Consider the following 19255-nt stretch of genomic DNA (forward strand, 5'->3'; position numbering starts at 1 on the left):
TTCCGAAGCTTAATTTACAGCACGAAATGACGCGACTACAATGGGCTGAGGAGATGAGAGCAAATGGATCTAATTTTAATTTTGTCATGTTTAGTGATGAAACAAGAATAGGCCTAGTGTCAGACTCGCGACGAACTTTGGTCTGGAGAGCATTTGGAAGACGAGCACGCTTGAATGCAGCTCAACCCCGTGTCCCGTTTCAAGGGGGAACTATTATGGTATGGGCAGGTATAATGCGCGGAGCTCGAACTCCTCTTGTTTTTATTGATGGCGCAATGACAGGTGCCTCATATCTTTGAGACGTTTTAGAGCCTCTTGTGCGTCCATTTCGAGGGGCAGTGGGGGATGAATTTGTTTACATGGACGATAATGCTCCTCCCCATCGCACTTTAGCGGTTTGCGAATTTTGTGAGGAAGAGGGTATGAGAAAACTGTGGTGGCCACCGATCTCACACAGATAATATGAGTGTGATCGAGCATGCTTGGGGCATGCTAAAACGCCATATTATTGCCAAAAGGAATGACCCCCCCCCGTACCTTAAATGAATTGAAAATTGCTGCACGCGAAACATGGGAAGCCATTCCTCAACATCTTCTGTACAACTTAATTGAGAGCATGCCACGTCGTCTCACAGCTTGTATTGAGGCTCGAGGAGGTAATACAGACTATTACTTGTGAGAAATAATTAAAATTGTCTTCAATATTTTCTCTTTAAAATGAAATTTGTTTTTGTTGATTTTCACTCATTATGAAATGAAATTAATAATAACAGCCTAGTTGCACTTAGATTTTTAATTTTATATTAGTTAGTCGTGTAGTAAACCAATATGTCCAAAAATATAAAAAGAATCATATTAGGTCCAAAATAAAGTAAAAATATCGTTATATGCAATAATTTTGGCTATGTGTATACTCAAGGTGTACTTGCGATTGCCTTCCTTTAGATAGCGACTCGATGGATGTTCTATTTAGATAAACACATATTTTTATTTAAATTAATAAAGCGACTGTACCAGCTGGGGACCGAACCTGGTACTTTCGGGTCAGAGGTCAGACACACTTGCTGTTGAACCACGGCCGGCCACTATCTGTAGTATAAAGAATATTTTCAAAAAAATTAATTATTTTCTAAAGTAAAAAATCTTTTTAAACAGTTAATTTTTATGAATTCATAAATTAATAGATTAATTTGAAACTTTGTTGAGACTAATATCACAACAATTCAATGTGATGCAACATTATCATCAATAATTTAACGACAATTTTTAATGAATGAAAATCCTTGTTATTATTAGCGAACAAATTGTTTAAAAATTTCCACTACATTTATTTCAGCATTATCTCAAATGAGTTTGGATATTTCATAAACAGGATGAGCTGTGTACTTGTTTTTGTTATTGATATATCTGGCTAACAACTATGAAGGAGAAAGAAAATTAAACTTACTCATTAATATAAAATGTAAATGATATTGCAGGGAAATATACAGGGTCCGGCAATAGTGCGTCGGACATTTGAAGCTCCTAGAATAAAAAACTTGGGAATTTTGTCTAAGTGCAGACCTAAAGTATGTACAAGGATGTGTTTCAGGAAAATATTTTAACTTCTATAGGGTGGCTCAAAAAAGTGAGTGGATAGGGATGATTTTTTTTAAATGGAACACCCTGTGTATTATTGCATTTTCGGCTGCCCTTCAGATCACTTTTACGTAATCCTAAAATATGAGTAAATATATTTTGATAATTTCAGAGATATTAAAAAATAAATAAAAAAAATATATTTTTTAGCCTTTCTTAATAGAATTATTAAAAATACAAGAATTGTCCTGAAATCAAAACTATATTAGGTATTTAATTTAGATGGTCTGTACTTCCTTTGCTATAAATATGGAAATCGTAAATCATACAGGATGTTCGAAATTTTACGAAAAAACTTTCCAAAATAACAAATATATTTTTTCTTGTTTTTTTTTAAATGGTACACCCTGTATATTATTTTTAAAATAGATGGAGATTTTAAAAATGAACATTTCGTTAATATCTGTTATTCGTTACTATATTATAACACGTTTCGCAGATATTCGCAATTTTATATTTCATATGGCATTTTCCACAGTAATTTTTTATCAAAGCTACCCAATGATTTGTCTCTCGTATTTTACTATTGAAAGCGCCATGTGAAATAATTAAATAATACTGCGTGTATCTGCGAAACTATTAAAAATTTTGAAATACTTTAAATACAAAAGTTGTTGATTTTATAACTCTGCATCTAATAAAAATATACAGGGTGTTCTATTTAAAAAACAAAGAAAAATTATTTTATATTTTAGAAAGTTTGGTGTAGGATTTTGAACCTCCTGTATGATTTACGATTACCATATTTATAGCAAAGTAAGAACAGACCGTCTAAAGTAAATACCTAATACAGTTTCGATTTTCGAATAGTTCTTGTATTTTAAATATTTTTTTAAGAAGTGCTGAAAAATACATATTTTTGATTTATTTATTAATATCTCTGAAACTATCGAAATATATTTACTCATATCTTAGGAATATGTAAAGTGGTGTGAAAGGAAACCAAAAATGCCAAAATATATAGGGTGTTCCATTTAAAAAAAATCATCCAGATCCACTCACACTTTTTTGAGCCACCCTATAGAAGTTAAAATATTTTCCTGAAATACATCCTTGTACATACTTTAGATTTGCACTTAAACATAATTTCCAAGTTTTTTATTCTAGGAGGTACAGATGCCCGACGCACTATTGCCGGACCCTGTACAAAACACTGTCTTGATGAACACTATCAAAAATTTCTATATCAATATTATAACAGATATATTATTACATCGTCGGCTTTATGACGAAAAGGCGTATTTCGATTTTTGGCGATTATGAGATACCAACGTCATGACATGCCCAATGGATCATATTTTAACATAGCGAATTTTCGCATCTCAATATTGTACCTTTTTCATTTTATATTCGTTTAAAAATTTGCTCCATCTCAAATATTACAATTCTTCGTTATGACGAAGAGACGTATGTTAGATAGGGCTCTTTGTTATGTCAATTATTGTTATACCAATTGTTATACTACAAGAAAAATGGAATTTGAGATAGGTCCTTTTATTTTAAGTTATGAAAATGCATACGAGAGAAAATCACACCATTCTACCTAATTATTTTCTGACGGTTGCTTGGGACAAAATAAAACTTCTATCATGACAGCAGCTCTCTTTTACATTGTGATTTTAGAGTCTGTTTTTTGCCAAAAACTATTCTTAGAATGAGCTAGACTCTGCACATAGCTGTATCGGGTATGCAAAAGATTGTCCGAGAATAAAGGACCGAATAAAAGGAAAATTTTGATCGAAAGCAAAACAACGAAACTAAAATTGCCCTCATGGAAAATTTCCCGAAATCATAATTTCTCTAAGAACATTTTAGCGAACCAAAAACTTGCCCGAAAAATACAATAATATATAAGATAATTTTGTCTCATTATAATTGTCAGGCGATTGGCATTGTCATCCCTGCTAATTTTTGAAAAATTTTATGTATTGTGCCTATCATCATCCAGTATAAACACGTAGAATGGAAGTCGAATTTGTTATCATTGAACAGGGAAAACAGAAACTGTTACTCCACAGTTATTTGTATAAAAAAACGAATGAAGAAACATGTTTTGTTTTTGTTTAGTTTGGTTTTTATTAAATGGACCGTGAGTTTAAATGCCCTCTATTAATGCCCTCAATTAAGTAAATAATTACTAAAAATATATTATTACAGTTGAGGGTTGGAACCTTTGGTGTTACACTTTGGTGTTGGAACCTTTGGTGTATTGTGGTGATTTAGTGTTTTTATTTGGAAAAGTATATTAGTTAAAAAATGCATTTTTGTATAAAAAAACAATATTATTAAAATAAGCTAGATTAGAGTATTTTAATTGATTATTGTCTTTGTTTCTGGAATGAAAATTGTCTTTGTTTTCAGTTGATCTAATCCAACGCGAATAAAAGTATTTAAAATTATTTGTTTCTGATTTTTTGGTGATTTTCAGATTTTTTCTTGTATGTATGTATTGTATTTTCTTGTAAGTATTCCATAATGTGAATATTGTATTTTTTTTTCTTATTAAGGACACTTTACCGTCATTTTTAAATTTATTTTACATGGGATGTATAATATTCGTTCGGAAATAAATTTAATATTATCATAACAAAAAGGCCTATCTCTATTAAACAACTAAAAATAAATTATTTATTAGAATTTACGCTTAATTTATCTTCAGAGCATTTCCTCAATGTCTCCGTTTAAGTGTTAATACAAAAACACTATTAAAAAATTAAAGACTTTACATTTATTGGCCAAATAAAGTAAGAGATTTTCTTTAAATTGCTCTCCTGAAAAGTAGCAAAAATCGAGATACGCCTTTTCGTCATAAAGCCGACGACATTACTCTTAATACTATCTATTTATGTAGTACTTTAAAATTAGATTCTCCACTGACGTAACTTGTTCTATAATTACTATTATTATGACTAAATTAGCAAGACAACATATGTGTATCTAAAGTAGTTCCGTTATCTAATTACCAGATGCAATTAAACGGTATTCCAAAGTCTTTGTTACCGAGAAACAAAGAGAAATTGCGTATCCTAAAAATAATTATCCTACCTTTCATCAATCGAATCGACCAGTGATTAATATCAAATACCAATCTCATTAGGTGACATTTATTGGCAAGTGGATCCCTGGCTAAAATTAGAAATAAAGTTAGAACTGGAATCCACGTTACTCTTGTTTACGTTATTTATAAGGTCCGTGGCTTTCAATTAATAGTGCTTCTAATTGAGTAGTTTATTCATTGTGGGATAGCGGTAGGTTTTTTTTGTTAATAATTCTATGAATTTTATGTTTTGATTATATTTTTTTCTAGATTGAAAATGATAGAACCAGGTGCACCATTACCTTATTTTACTCTGTAACTAATGAATTACTTTTTTGGTTAATATTTAATATTATTTACAGGGTGTAAATGAGTAAGCGCCAAAATTTATAATATTGGTGGTGATAGCTATTTAGAAAATGATAGATATTTTTCATATAAAATTATTTTGAATTTGGCGTTTTTCTAAAAAGTTATTTACTTATAAAACATTAACCAAAATGATAATATACTTGTCAGTCTCAAATAAAAAAATATATACAGGGTGAGTCTTAAATAAGTTCCAATATATTCAGGGGTTGTAGATTTCGATAAAAGAAACATATTTTCTCTTAACCGTTTTTCAAATAACAAATAGCTAAATTTTTGTTGAAAAAATGCCATCTAAAGATTGTTTGCCTTTTATTAGTAAATAAGAAATAGCCTGGCAAAACTGCACAGTACTTCAAATAAAAATCAGAAGTTTATACTAGATCTGCACAGAAAAATAGGGATTGTAGTTTAAACATTTACAACTTTTTCATTCCTTTTTTGGGACACCCTAGATACAAACAATGCGCCCTTTATATAAAACTTTTATATTATATGTTCGACTACAACGATATTGGACTCCCACGGACTATTGGGTCACCCAGTATTTAGTTTTTAGTGATTAGTTTTTGGTATAGCTTCCAATTTAAAAGAATTTTACAATTTTGAAGGACTATTTGATGTAAAATACTAATGATTTTTTTCTTTCCTCAGATATTGGGAATATCTTCGAGTACGAGGAGCTGTAAAATTGACTTGCGTAAGTTTTGACAGTTTTCTTTATTATTTTTGTTAGTTAGCCTGTGATATGACAGTTAATCTATATTCTGTATTAATTTAATAATAATAATATAGTTATTTTTAGTCTTAAGTTACTTCAATTTTGGATATTAGGAATTAGGTGTCGCCAATGTAAATATTTTTATACGAATTACTCTTAAAAACGAGCATTCAAAAATATAATCTGGAAGGACTTGTTACAAAATTGATAATAGAAAAAAAATGTTAATGAAAAGTTGGTAGGCAGTTCTTTTAGTTTCAAAGTAAAGGAATTTTTCCAACTTTTTTTATCTCAAAAACTGCGACTTTGACTGATTTTGATGTTATTACAAATTTTGTTGCTAATATTATTCCTAATCTTAAATTGAAAACCGCGTTTCACGAGCTACTGTAATTTTGGAGTTACGATTTTTTAAAATTTTTAACCCCCTCCCATACCCCCTTACCAATTCCCCAACCCCCACCAAAAACTAATGGCCAGATTCCCGGGTGCCACAGTATTTTTGTGCCAAATTTGGTTAAAATCGGTTTAGTGGTTTTTGAGTTATCGTGTTACAGACGGACAGACCTACATACGTACAGACGGACAGACGGACAGACAGATAGACACCATGAAAATATTATTATTATGACCACATGAATATAATATATGAACATTTATGGCCCAAATAACTCATTTTGAGTGAGATTAAAAAATCTTAATAGCCTACCATACCTGTTGGTATGGTCGGCTAATAATAGAAAAATAACTGAAGATTGATAATAATTATTAATAAATTAGTAAAAAATCTGTCGCACATTGCTGTATTTGTTAATATATTCAAGTCTCATCCCTGTGTATAAAATAAAATATTACCAATTAGAAATTACCAAGAAATTTTGTTTCCTGTCAATTTTGTTATTGCAGGTTTAAATTATTTATTATTTTTCATAACGAATTATTTTTACACGCGACTATTAATAATATTTTAAACCGAACATATTATCACAGCTACATTTAATGTCGTTAATTATTTGCTCAACACTAATTGTTACCAACTTTCCACAAATCCTGGAAATAACCCATTTACAAAACAAATCGCGGAAACACAATATCTGGATGTTTATTTTCGATGCATTGACACTTTTTTTTATAAATTTGGAATGTGTATGTGTTATTTTAATTTTTAACAATTATTGATGTTAAATTGTTTTTTGAACGATTACTAATCAAATCGTTTGCATTTGCGATATTAGTTTATCACCTTTAACCCCCACTCATTCAAAAAAAAGAGTGTGCAGCAGTAAAAATCAGTAAACATAATTTGTTAATGTCTTCAGAATTCAAAGGTCAAAAAAACATTCAATTATTAAGATAATCGCTCCTCGTATAAATTATATTAGAAATTATTGATTGGAATTTTTGACATATCATTTAATGAAAACAATTACATCTTAGTTAACCCAGAAATATCTAGTCAAATTTATTAAGATTAATTAAATTTATTTTCATTTTGTAGTTCTATGTGTCATGTATTAGATTAAAAACAAACGCACTTTATAGAATGCCTAGGTTTAACACTGGCCTCTAATGAAATTGTTAAATGCTTTTTGGGGATGTTAAATAAAGTTTATATAATTATTCTAAAAATATTAGGAAGTATAATATGTGAAAATTCTAAAAAAGTAAATATTTGGATATGTTCAGAAGGTCTAACTTGTATTGTAATTTATTATATTCCAGCTAAAAAACTTTTTAGATGAGTTATAATTACGGTAACGAGCATAGTTTTATGCACCGGTTTTGCTAGTAGGGACATTTGAATTTTGAAGGTTGAAGGTATGAGGGGTAAAAGTATTGAAGGTTATTATAATTTTAGAAGATATTCATCAAAAATTAAAGTACTAGTTGATAAAAAATTATATTTTATCCTCTTATAGTAGAGTTTATTTAATTTTTTGATTGTCATGAAACTCACTTGTTTCGTCGCACTGTGTCCATTTTTCCTTTTGACCAAATCGGTGTGAGAAACTATGAAGCTATAAAATGTTGTTTTGGAAGAGTTGAATATCTGAGAAAATTGAGTTATTGAATGTTATTGCACCGAACAACGCCCTAATTACGCCCTCTTTTATGCATTAACATTTTTTCGCCGATTTTATTAACATTTGAAACACAAGATAACGCTTATAGTTGGGGCTCTTTTTCACTTAATTTTACTACCCGAAACAGCGTTACATCGTACAAACCTCGTACCTGAGTGTTTTATAGTTTTAACTAGCGTGTACCCGCGACTTGGCGTCGAATTAATCATTTGTAATGGTGATGATAAAGCAAAGCAAGAATTTCCATTAACATACAAACTGGATAAAATTTTCTCACATTTATGTCAGCATGAGAAAAAACAATATGGCGATATTATTATATAACTTAATAATATTTGAGGGGTAGTTTCAGCTCGTTGGAATTTGACTTTCGAAAAATCCGTTTGTCAAATATAAGCTTTTTACGTCAAGCAGTTTAAGCAGAATCGTGGTTAATCAATTACCCAACTTTCTGGAACACTCTGTACGATTTTTTTTTAAAAAAATCAAAATATATGAAAAACAAAATAAGTTATGCTTGTCCAAGCGTTTTCCCGAAAGACTAACCGTTTTTAAATAACAAATATTGTAATATTTGAGGGGCGTTTTCACCCTCTTGGAATTTGAGATTCGAGAAACCCCTCCTTATCGAACCTCTACACCCCACAGTCAATCCGTTTGCCAAAAATCAGTTTTAAACGTCAAGCAGTTTGAGCAGAATCGTGATTACTCAATGGTCATATTTTATGAAACACCCTGTAAAATTTTTAAAAAAATCTTAAAATATGTAAAACAACAAAATAAAATATACGTGTTTAAGAGTTTTTCCGAAAAACTCACCGGTTTTTAAATAGAAAATATTCTAATATTTCAGGGGTGGTTTCACCCCCTTAGAATCCCAGTTTCGAAAAATCCATTCTTATCGAACCTCTACACCCTAAAGTCAATCCAATCCTATTAGGTCAAGCGCTTTAAGCAGGATCGTGATTAATCAATGACCAAATTTTTCGAAACACCCTGTATACATTTTTAAAAAATCTTAAAATATGTAAAAAACAAAATAAAATATACGTGTTTAAGCGTTTTTTCGGAAACTTGACCGTTTTTTAAATAAAAAATATTGTAATATTTGAGGGGCGGTTTCACCTCCATTGGAACTGGAATTTCGAAAAATCCCTTCTTATCGAACCTCTACACCCTCTACCGTTGCGTGGTTTGAGCACTTAAGGATTTTATATATTAGTATAGATAACTGCACTATTAAAAGCTAAAATACTTACAGGTACTATAACAAAGCCACGATTTCAATGTTATTTTAATGCAATCAACATGAACTGTGTAACAGGGACGGCGCCGGCGTGAAATACAGAGTGCAAACTTTTGATTTCTGCCGATCGAGCGCTGCGGTCGGAATCTTTTTAATCAACTGAAATGTCTAGACAGAAAAAAAAAACTGTTGTTAGCAGGGTCTATTTTTCATCTGGTCGGGCCCTAAGGCCCAAGCAAAAAATTGGGACCTCTTTTCCAATAAAATTGAAGAAATTATGAATATTTTACAATCCTTAATGGGCCCCCCAGATCACCGGGCCCAAGGCCCGGGCCTTATGGACCTTATGGTAAGTAAATAGGCCCTGGTTGTTAGATGTATTAAACAAAATTAAAGAAAATGTAATATCTGTATGATCTTGAATGAAAAATGATAAGGATATTAAATTGCAATATTTTTTCAATTGCTTTGCTAGTAAATTTTAGACAGCGTGACGTGGCGTGACACCCCATTTTATTTCTTTTTTTTCATGTATACATATTAAGTTTATGATGTAACAATTTAATTACAAAAGCATCATTTTAAATTTATAGTTTAATAAAATATTCTAATTATAAGAGCAATAAAAAAATCGTTTGGAATTTTTTTACTTCTCTGTAATTTGAATATTATATAAGAAATTTAATTAGGGGACATTAAATTTTTTCAAGATATCAACTATAATAAAATTATAATCTGACACTATGAAGCAAAATTGAAGATAATTTTAAGATGGTCAGTTAAAGTAGAGCAAGTCAAAGTCAAAATTAATATATTGACCTGCTTAATGGTTTTATTAATGATCATAATATATTTTCTTACATAAAATTATTTAAAAGTTTTGATATATTCAGTGATGAGTAAATCAATGTAATTATAACTATACTAAACTATCAAGTTTTTCATTAATTAGTTTTCTATATGTACAGTGAGGACCAGCCAAAAAATAAACAGCAAACAAGCTGTATTCTTAGACATAACAATCGTTTGAAATGCAATACCTACTTAAATAAAAAAGAAAACAAATATAAACTTTAGAGGCCAAAAGTCTGGACGGTTCATTAACTTGGACGTTGTTGATTCATGTTTCAGAGTATGACTGGAGTCTTTTTTATTAATATTATTTCGATCAGAAATATGTACAGGGTGGCTAACTAAGAATGGACGCCGGCTGTATCTCAGAAACTACTTATCGTATAACTTTGGGAAAAAAATTGTAATAAGTAAATCGGTCAAGAGAAATCGCTGGAAATTATTTACTAGTTCGAAAAATGTCCGCTAGGGGGCGCATTTGTGATGGCCGAACAGAAAACATGATTTTTTTAAACGCTTTCAATATGCAGGTGAAGAGATATTTTAAATATTGCTATTTTAATCGATGGGATTGAATGAAAACATAATAATAAATGATGGGAATGAATTGGGTATAAATATAAATCGCGAAAACTTGAACCACCTGCGATTTGCTGATGACAAGACAATGTCATCAGCAAATCAATCGATACCCGATTGTGTAAAGCACAAGAAATGTTACAAAAATTGAATGCAACCTCTCAACAAATGGGATTAAAAATCAATATCTCAAAAACCCAAGTGATGACAAACCTAGTAATTGGCGGCGGATATTAACAAATATCAAATAGAAGAAACAACTGGGTTTACAAGTACTTGGGACTTGGGACATGAAATACATATAAGTCGCGATAACCAAACTTGCTAGCTTAACAGATGAATAGGACTGACTTATGGACGATTGAAATACATTTCCAAAGGGGCACTTCCGATATGTTTGAAGAGAAAGGTATTCAATTAATGCGTACTATCTGTTAAAACGTATGGTGCGGAGAAGCTAATAGCTTGATTAACCAAGAAAACTGTAAGCAAAATGAGAATAACGCAAAATGTAATGGAAAGATCAATGTTGGGGCTATCTCTAAGAGACAGAGTACCGAATATCAAAGTACGGGGGAGACAGAACAAAAGTCATAGATACCATAGAGAAAATAACTACTTTGAAATGGAATTGGGCAGGGCAGGGCTAAACGATGACCGATGGACGAAGAAAATAATAGAATGGAGAGATTAGAAGGTCTAAACGTTATAGTAGAAGGCTAGGAAACAAAAAGAGGTAAATTGGTTACGTCAAAATATCAAAACGTTTAATAATAATTTTCATGCATTTGAATTTTGGACGTTTTTTGAGAAAAAAGGACGCCATAAATTTTTAAATGTGTTTATGTAACATTATCGTCCATCCATAATTTTGTTTTATTTTTTTATGTAGTTGTCAGATTAAAATGTCCGAAAGTCGGATAATTTAATAATTTTATTTAAATTTTTAGGAATTTTGTGCCGCCATATTGCTTTTAACAGAAAATGTCCGAATTTCTTATGCCCGAAAACTATCTAACTAGAATTTATTTTCATAGTAATGTCATTTAGTTATTAATCCAAGTTCGTCCTTGATTTTTTTAGCGGTAAAATCTGCCTCTTTGCGGACGATACTAGTTTCACTTGGAGCGGCCCAGATGTTGCGGCGCTATATGATACTATATCCAATGACTTACGCACCATTAAGTCTTGGTGCGATTCTAATCTCCTATGCCTCAACCTATCAAAAACTAAAGTTTTGTCATATAAAAGTACTATACAACCTATTGTACCTAATAACACTACTATTGACGTCGTGGACTCTGTGAAATTCTTAGGACTTCTTGTAGACAACTCGTTAAAATGGGACTTTCACATTGAAGCTTTATCAAAGAAACTAAGCGCTGCCTGTTTTGCGCTAAGATCAGTTTCCAAGGAACTTAACTTCTCAACCTCTAGAATAGCCTATTATGCCCTTTTTGAGTCACATCTTCGTTATGCCCTTCCATTCTGGGGTACTTGCTGCGCAACAAAATTTGATCGTGTTTTCATACTTCAAAAGAGAGCAGTTCGATATTTATTGGGACTGAACAGTAGAACTCACTGCCAGAATTTCTTTAAAAATTTGAAAATACTGACTCTTCCTTCTTTATTCATTTTTGAATCCGTTTGCTTAATCCGCAAGCACATATCTGCTATTCCCGAAAGGCCATCTCATAACTATCCACTTAGGAATGCAGAGCACGATCTTTATCTGCCAACCCCGAGCTCAGAACTAGTTAAGGGTTCAATACTGTACAATGCCAAAAAAATGTACAATCATCTGCCTTTGAATATCAAATAGCTTTCATTCTTTCCCGCATTTCGCAAGGCTCTAAAATCATACCTACTGGAGAGAGCCCTATATGCGGTAAACGACTTTTTTGTTGTAGTTTAATTATGAACAATTTTGAATTTTAAAATTTTGATCATCTCACACACTGGTCAAAGGTCAAGTATTTAATATTCTATAACTTTAAAATTATATCTATTTACTGCGTACTGTTCTAAAATTGTCCATGTATATTCTTTTTGTAATTTTAAAGACTTAAATTTTTTTTAATTGTATTATTTGTATTGTGTATTTTTTGTTGTTTGTATTTTTTTGTGATTTTGTTGTTTGTGAGTGCTTTGTCGATGAAGCTGTTTTGGCTTTTTGCACAATAAAGCGTTGTTTGTTTGTTTGTTTGTTTGTTTAGCTGTTTTCGTATCTTTCCTGTTGTTTGCGTTATTTATTATTATATTATTTAGTTTATGTTATTCGGGTCGCTTTTCAAATAGCAAGGAAGGTGCGAATCTTAACAATATGCACTACTGATCCAAACCAAATCTAAGTAGTTCAATTTTACCAAGTAGTTGGGACATCACCAAGAGTTAGTCGGTAGATGTTTAGGCTGGAATTCTAGGAGGGCGAATGATTGGACTTTTTTAATTATATGACTGTAATAACTATTCACAATTTCTAAGAAAGGAATTGCCAACTTTGTTCGAGGATCTATCATGATGAAATTGCATTTGTTGCCATTTCAGCATGATGGTTCAATTGGTGCAGTTGTGCGGCTTATTTTGCTGTAAATGCGTGGGGCTTCTGGGTATCACCACTTATTTAGTAGATATAGATCAAAAGCAAAGACATGGTTTTAATGTAAAAATTGTGAAAAAATGTTAGTGTGTTACTCAAAACCCAATATCTCCAACAACAATAAAGCTATTGAGAGGAACCGAAAAACAAATTAGCGCGAAAGGACGTACCTAGGTGAAAAAATTATTTTTATATTCCTGTCCTGTATGGTGCTGTCTTAACGTATTCCACCGGGTGTTTCAAAGACAAAATATCAACGTTTTATTTTCCCTCGTATAATTGGCAGATGGGAAATTTCAATTATAATTTAGAAAGAGATACTAAAAAATCAAATAATTTAGCAACATATTGCTTAAAAAATCATCAAAATCGGAATACTAGAACAATATATTTTTAAATTTAAAATACATAAAAATTTAAGGTGCCCATTTTGCTTTCAATTTTCTTACCTACTAGAAACGGAACAGGAAATATCTAAAAAGATAAAATCGGTCATGTTAATTGATTTTTTTACAATCTGGGGACGCGCGGGACTTCTCCTTCTCTATTAAAAGCCTACAGCCTTACTTCAAAAGTTCATTTTCAGAACACTTTATATCTCTAGTACCTCAGAAATAACAATGTAGAGATCAAAATAATTCTTTTCTTCCCAATAAACTAAAAAACAGTAAAAATAGATAGATAGGAGGGTCTCCTTACAAAACGGCTGTGTGATGGGGGAAAACCGATGTCATATTTCGATTGAGGAGGTCATTTTACATAGTAATCGGAAAGATTAGTGCCAGGCCGATTTTCATGCAGACCGGTGTACCTCTAATTTCAGGAATCTATGTTTAACAACTCTTCGAATTAGATCGGGCAATAAATCAATCACAGAATAAACTTTAAATCTGTAAGTGTAAAATAAATATAGATTTGATGATGCGAAAGTTGTAGCGGTAAATCTAATATAAAAAAGTACGTAGAATCTGATGGATGGATTTTGTAAAATCCGATAATAAAAAGGAGCGAAAACCTGGCATTTTATCGAATCCCGCCGGCTGTGTTTATGTTTGAAATCTCTGAAGGTTTGCGTCTCGGAAAATCTGTTCAATTTTTACGAGCATCAGTTGCATTATTGCTATATTTTCACGTCTTAGTTCGAAATGGATTTATATCCTTAACGCGAAAGATTTAGGCATTCTGTTTTCTTCCGAGAATTAATGTGAAAAAAAGTAAAACGCAATTTTTTGTATTAATAGAGCAGCATAAATATTTTAAAAAAGTCTTTCTTTTTTAAGTTCTATCTGAGTTTGGATCTTTCGGCGAATATCAGAAACAGCTTTTCATCGTCACAGCTTATTCAACCATTTTCAATTATAATGTAGCCTCCCTCCCTCTTTGTAGTTGTGTCTATTGTTGTCTATTGTTGGCTATGCGGGCCCAAGTTATCCCTGTTAATTTTTAAATATCATGGTCCCATCTCAGGTTCGGTCTTCCTCTAGGTCTCTTAATTCCTCGTGGGTACCATGCTGTAATTGTTTGTTTTGTGGTCCATCTATTGTCTGTTCTTCTTGCCAGGTGTCCTGCCCATTGCCATTTGAGGTATTTGACTCTGAGGATCACATCTATTACCTGGGCCTTTTGTCGTATCCACTCTATTCTTTAACGGTCTCTCTTGGTTATTCCCAGCATATTTCGTTCCATTGAGCGTTGTGCGACCTGCAGTTTCCTTATGATGCCCGTTTTAAGTGCCCAGGTTTCGCAGGCAAAGGTAGGTGGTAATACACATTGGTCGAATATTTTCTTCTTTAGATAGAATGGCATTCTAGATTTGTATAAGATGCATTTCTTCCACGACTACTCCATGCTAACTTAATTCTTCTGTTTATTTCTGGTAGTAGAGATCCCGAGCTGTGTATTAGTTGTCCCAAATATATATATTCTTCTACTATTTTCAGTGTTGTGTTATTTAATAGAATGTCTTGTCTCTAAACAGTTTTTACGGGGGCGCATATAGGGGAGGGGTAATGGGGTTAATTACCCCTCCCAGAAAGTAGCTTATTGACAGTGCAAATTTTATATAAACCTTACTAAACTATACTTCTACTACCTCTCTCAGACTAATTCTCTAGATGCGCCACTGCCTTCTTATATATTCATTTGAAGGCAGTCAAGAAGCTTAAATATGAACAAAGTTTCGTCGCATATACAAATTTTAAACTTCAGCAAGCACCGTGGTTATGTATAACCTATAATCATTGCCGATATAAATAAACGATTATTAGCTTAAAGAAGTATTATTAGTTTAGCATTTAACTTGCCAAAAGCCAAAAATATAACTTTCCAAAGAAAGCAAAGATATAATGTTATTCTACTAGTTGAATAAGTATTGCTTAGTAATTTGACTACACTAATTTTACTTTCTAGAGAAACTGCAATATGTATTTATTTTGCCTTCCGGTAGAATGATTTTATTCAACAAGGTATACGATCTTTTGTGGCGGAACTAACATAACTTGTGATCATTAAATATATTGATAAAAAAATAAAAATTATAATAAAACAAATATACAAAGCCCGGTGGCAGACTGCGCGTTTTTGCGGCTGCAGTAAAAACATGGTGACAACATACGACTTTATGAGATATATTATGCGTTTTTGCCGCAGCACTAGCGCACTGTGTAGTTTGCAGTTGCAAAAAAACGCATTGTGTGCCACTGAGCAAACACAACCAGTTTTCAAAATTACTTTGTTTTATTTTATTTAACCGAAATCTGGTATGAAATCAACTGTCGAGTATCCATTTTATGAGGTATCACAAATTAAAAACATACAAAATTAACATACTGCATTTCAACATAAACTAGAATTCAACACGCACAAATAGTGATGAGCAAATACAAAACCAAGACCTAGACTTCCTTGGTCGTATGGTCTTGTGGGGTTCAGTCTTGGTATTGGTCTTGGTCTTGCTGGATCATCTTGCTAATCATCATAAGTATTAAAAATATAAATACGGTACGAGTATACTCCAATAAATATTTTTAATATGACGCTGCAGACACCCTCACTATCTGTAATGTCAGCGAGGGCGCGATTTTTAAATTCATTGTTGCCAACTATGGCAAATATATATTTGATGCCGGGCTGACTAACTGGAATTTAAATTTCCCGCTGGCGATTCAGCTGGTAGCTCTGCTGTAAAAAATGTCAAGTTGCCACATTTATAAACTTAAATTTTTTTAATTTTTAGAACCTCTTTAAGTGCGGAGTGTAATAGCCGTTGCTATTAAGCTCTATGTGACTTTATTAGAATATTTTGAATGGGAAAGCGATAGTAATGGCCGTTTATGTCCCTTAAGTGTTGTTAAGTAGGTGAGTGTTATTGATGTAAATAAAAACTGATTATATATTTATAATTAATTTATTTTTGTTTTCTAAAATATTTTGATTAAAAGAAAATAATATGTAAAAGTGGGCAACGCTGTGCTGGTCAAGCGTGATTTGGTATGAATTATATTATTATGATCATTATGATTTTGCGAGCTATCAATGCCAGCGCAATAATATTATTGTATCTGTTTGGAAGTATAGTCTGTCCAACGGGAAGATCAATGACAGTGACAGTTGTGTCTGTCATTTTAATTTATATCAAATTTTAGTTCCTGTCATTTCTTGTATGTCGTTTGTCCAAGTCTTCCCTGGGTCGTTGGATAGAGAAATAAGTACCGTAGAAACTACCCCGAATTCTAATTCCGACATCACATCTGTAGGGGTTTCTACCAGGGATGATATTTTTATAGTTCTCTTTTTCTAGTTTGAAAGTTTTATCTATTTTCTTCATGTTCAAATAACATTATACTATTACTTATATTTTTATACCTAGAAAAATTTGTGCGAACTTGTTTGTTATTTGCACATTTCAAAGTAAACAAAGTATATAAGGTCAAGAATTGAGTTTACATACATTTGTAATTTTCCATTAATATTAAATTTTTTAACTGAAATGTGTTTTTTCAACCTGATAATGATTAATTAGTACTACAAAAAAGCGGAAATAATAGAATCCGAGGTACGTCAAAGGTTAACTTAAAGGATATATAGTTTTTGTGGTGGATTCCATTGAATGAATCATTTAAATATAAAATATTTTTGTGACGTTAGAGAATAAAATTAGTATTATATTTGAAATATATTTTATACCAGTTGTTATTTGTTTCTGTTGGGTTGAGTTAGTATCCTATTGGAGAAAATTAATAAAGTTCTTTAGAATTCAAATATTTATTCTTTTATTAAGTGGGTACACACTTATATAGTGTGGACGTTTCATTTGCAACCTCTCAACATCCAGTACCGTTTCCGTCAATGGCCATTCCAATCATTGTCGCATTGGCATATCTACCGACGACAATGTGCAGTGGTGTTAGGTCTAGAATGACCTCCATTGCTGCTGTTGGGCATCTTCTCATGGCTTTTGTGATGCAGATGCATGCCAGACTCTGTACTTTGCACAGGTTTTACCTTGCTGTACGTTACTCTAGTTTTGTATACCATGCAACTACTCCATAGGTAATCGTGGGTCGTTATACACCCAGCGCAAATTTTTATGGGCGCAACCCCATCTATTTCACGCCAGTTTTATATATCAGTCTGCATATCATGAGAGCCTCATTTATTTTGAGGTGAGTACACATGAGTTAAACGCATATATCTAAAAAATATACATATGCGTGTTTAACACATTCACCCCAAGTTTGTACGCGGCTTTAGATTTAGTCAGAAATTTTCAGTATATTTTTCTAAACATAATGACATTAGATAAAAAAGAAGGAATACATATTTTTATAGATAATTATCTGTTTAATGACGCTTTTCCCAGAAGCAACCCACACATCTGAAAAGAATAAGGGAAGAATAAAAAAACACTATGCAATTTATAAATGCCTTTATTATTGATATTAGTTATGTTCGTCGTGAACAATTCTGATGTTAAACGTCAGTAAATTCATTTAGCAAATTAATGTTGATATGAAAATAATACATAATTAATTACCTCTCTAGATGGATAATGGTAAAATTGATTAGCCTTGGACTGTACAAGCAAATCTGGAAAAATAAGAAATTCGAGAGGATGTCTGGTTCGACTGTGCTGTACTATCGTGATGTGGAAAACCGTCTAACGTCACAAATACATTCATAAATAATTAATAATTCTCTGGGCGTGTACGTGGGCTTGTAGTTTACAATTACGAGCATTTGCATTGCCGATGCACGCGATTTTTTACTACGGTTATATTTTATGCCCCTTTTATTTTACTCTGACTCATTCGAGAAAAATCATTTATTTATCAACCGATTTGCTAAACCCGTTGTCTTTGTAAAAATAAAATCTTTTGCAAATGTATCTTTATATTTACTTTTTGGTTATATTTATCTTACATATTTTCTATGCATTTGTAGTATTTGCAAGACAATGATACCACAACTATCATGATTAGTTGTGGTTGGAACCTTTGGTGTTACAACAGCAAAATGCAACAATTTATTACAATACACCAAAACACCTTACTTTCGACATTTTACATCAGCAGGTGAAAGAATTAGAATGTTTATGAGGGTGATTAATCTGATTAATCACCGCTTCCTTACAGATCTATTGTGTGCTACCCTTTCTTGAGTTATAGCGAGGTATAACTTATCATACAGTCTCAGAGCTTTGACGAAAGCCAGTATTTGAGACGGCTCTACAGAGGCAAGCTCTCTATCTCCGACATCAGCCGTACTAAAGTTTATGGCACGAACAGCTGTCGTCACGGCCAATTCAGTGATGATGTGTTCTGTTGTTTCCCCATTTTCCCCACAGAATCTGCATTCGTCGTTTTTTCTCAGCTTCAATCTACTGAAGTGTTCGTTGAGGAGACAGTGTCCTATTAGAAACCCCGTGAAAATCCCAAGATTTTTCTCGGTCGTAAGTTCTGAGAAATTTTTTCGAGTGTCTTAGACTGTTGGAGGATTCCCAGTCCAGGTTGTGGATGGAGACTTCCAGGTTCTGGAGTTCTGCTTTATTTTGTTTTTTACTTGGGAAGCGGAACGGTTTGGATCCAGTTAGTGGAGTTCGCTCCTTTTTTGGCTAGATCGTTTGCCTTTT

At 32.2% G+C, this 19255-nt stretch overlaps 1 protein-coding gene across 1 annotated transcript in view; it reads left to right on the forward strand.

The window, feature by feature from the left end:
• LOC115879914 (BMP-binding endothelial regulator protein-like) overlaps nucleotides 1-19255 on the forward strand; it is a 279965-nt gene that overhangs the window by 35561 nt on the left and 225149 nt on the right. Inside the window, exon 2 of the mRNA XM_030896970.1 lies at nucleotides 5699-5744. The gene's annotated coding sequence lies outside the window, so the exon portion shown is untranslated. The remainder of the gene's footprint in view (nucleotides 1-5698; nucleotides 5745-19255) is intronic.

The sequence above is a fragment of the Sitophilus oryzae genome, unplaced genomic scaffold, assembly GCF_002938485.1.
Source record: "Sitophilus oryzae breed Bouriz unplaced genomic scaffold, Soryzae_2.0 scaffold_1067_pilon_pilon, whole genome shotgun sequence".
In the NCBI taxonomy this organism is placed as follows: domain Eukaryota; kingdom Metazoa; phylum Arthropoda; class Insecta; order Coleoptera; family Curculionidae; genus Sitophilus; species Sitophilus oryzae.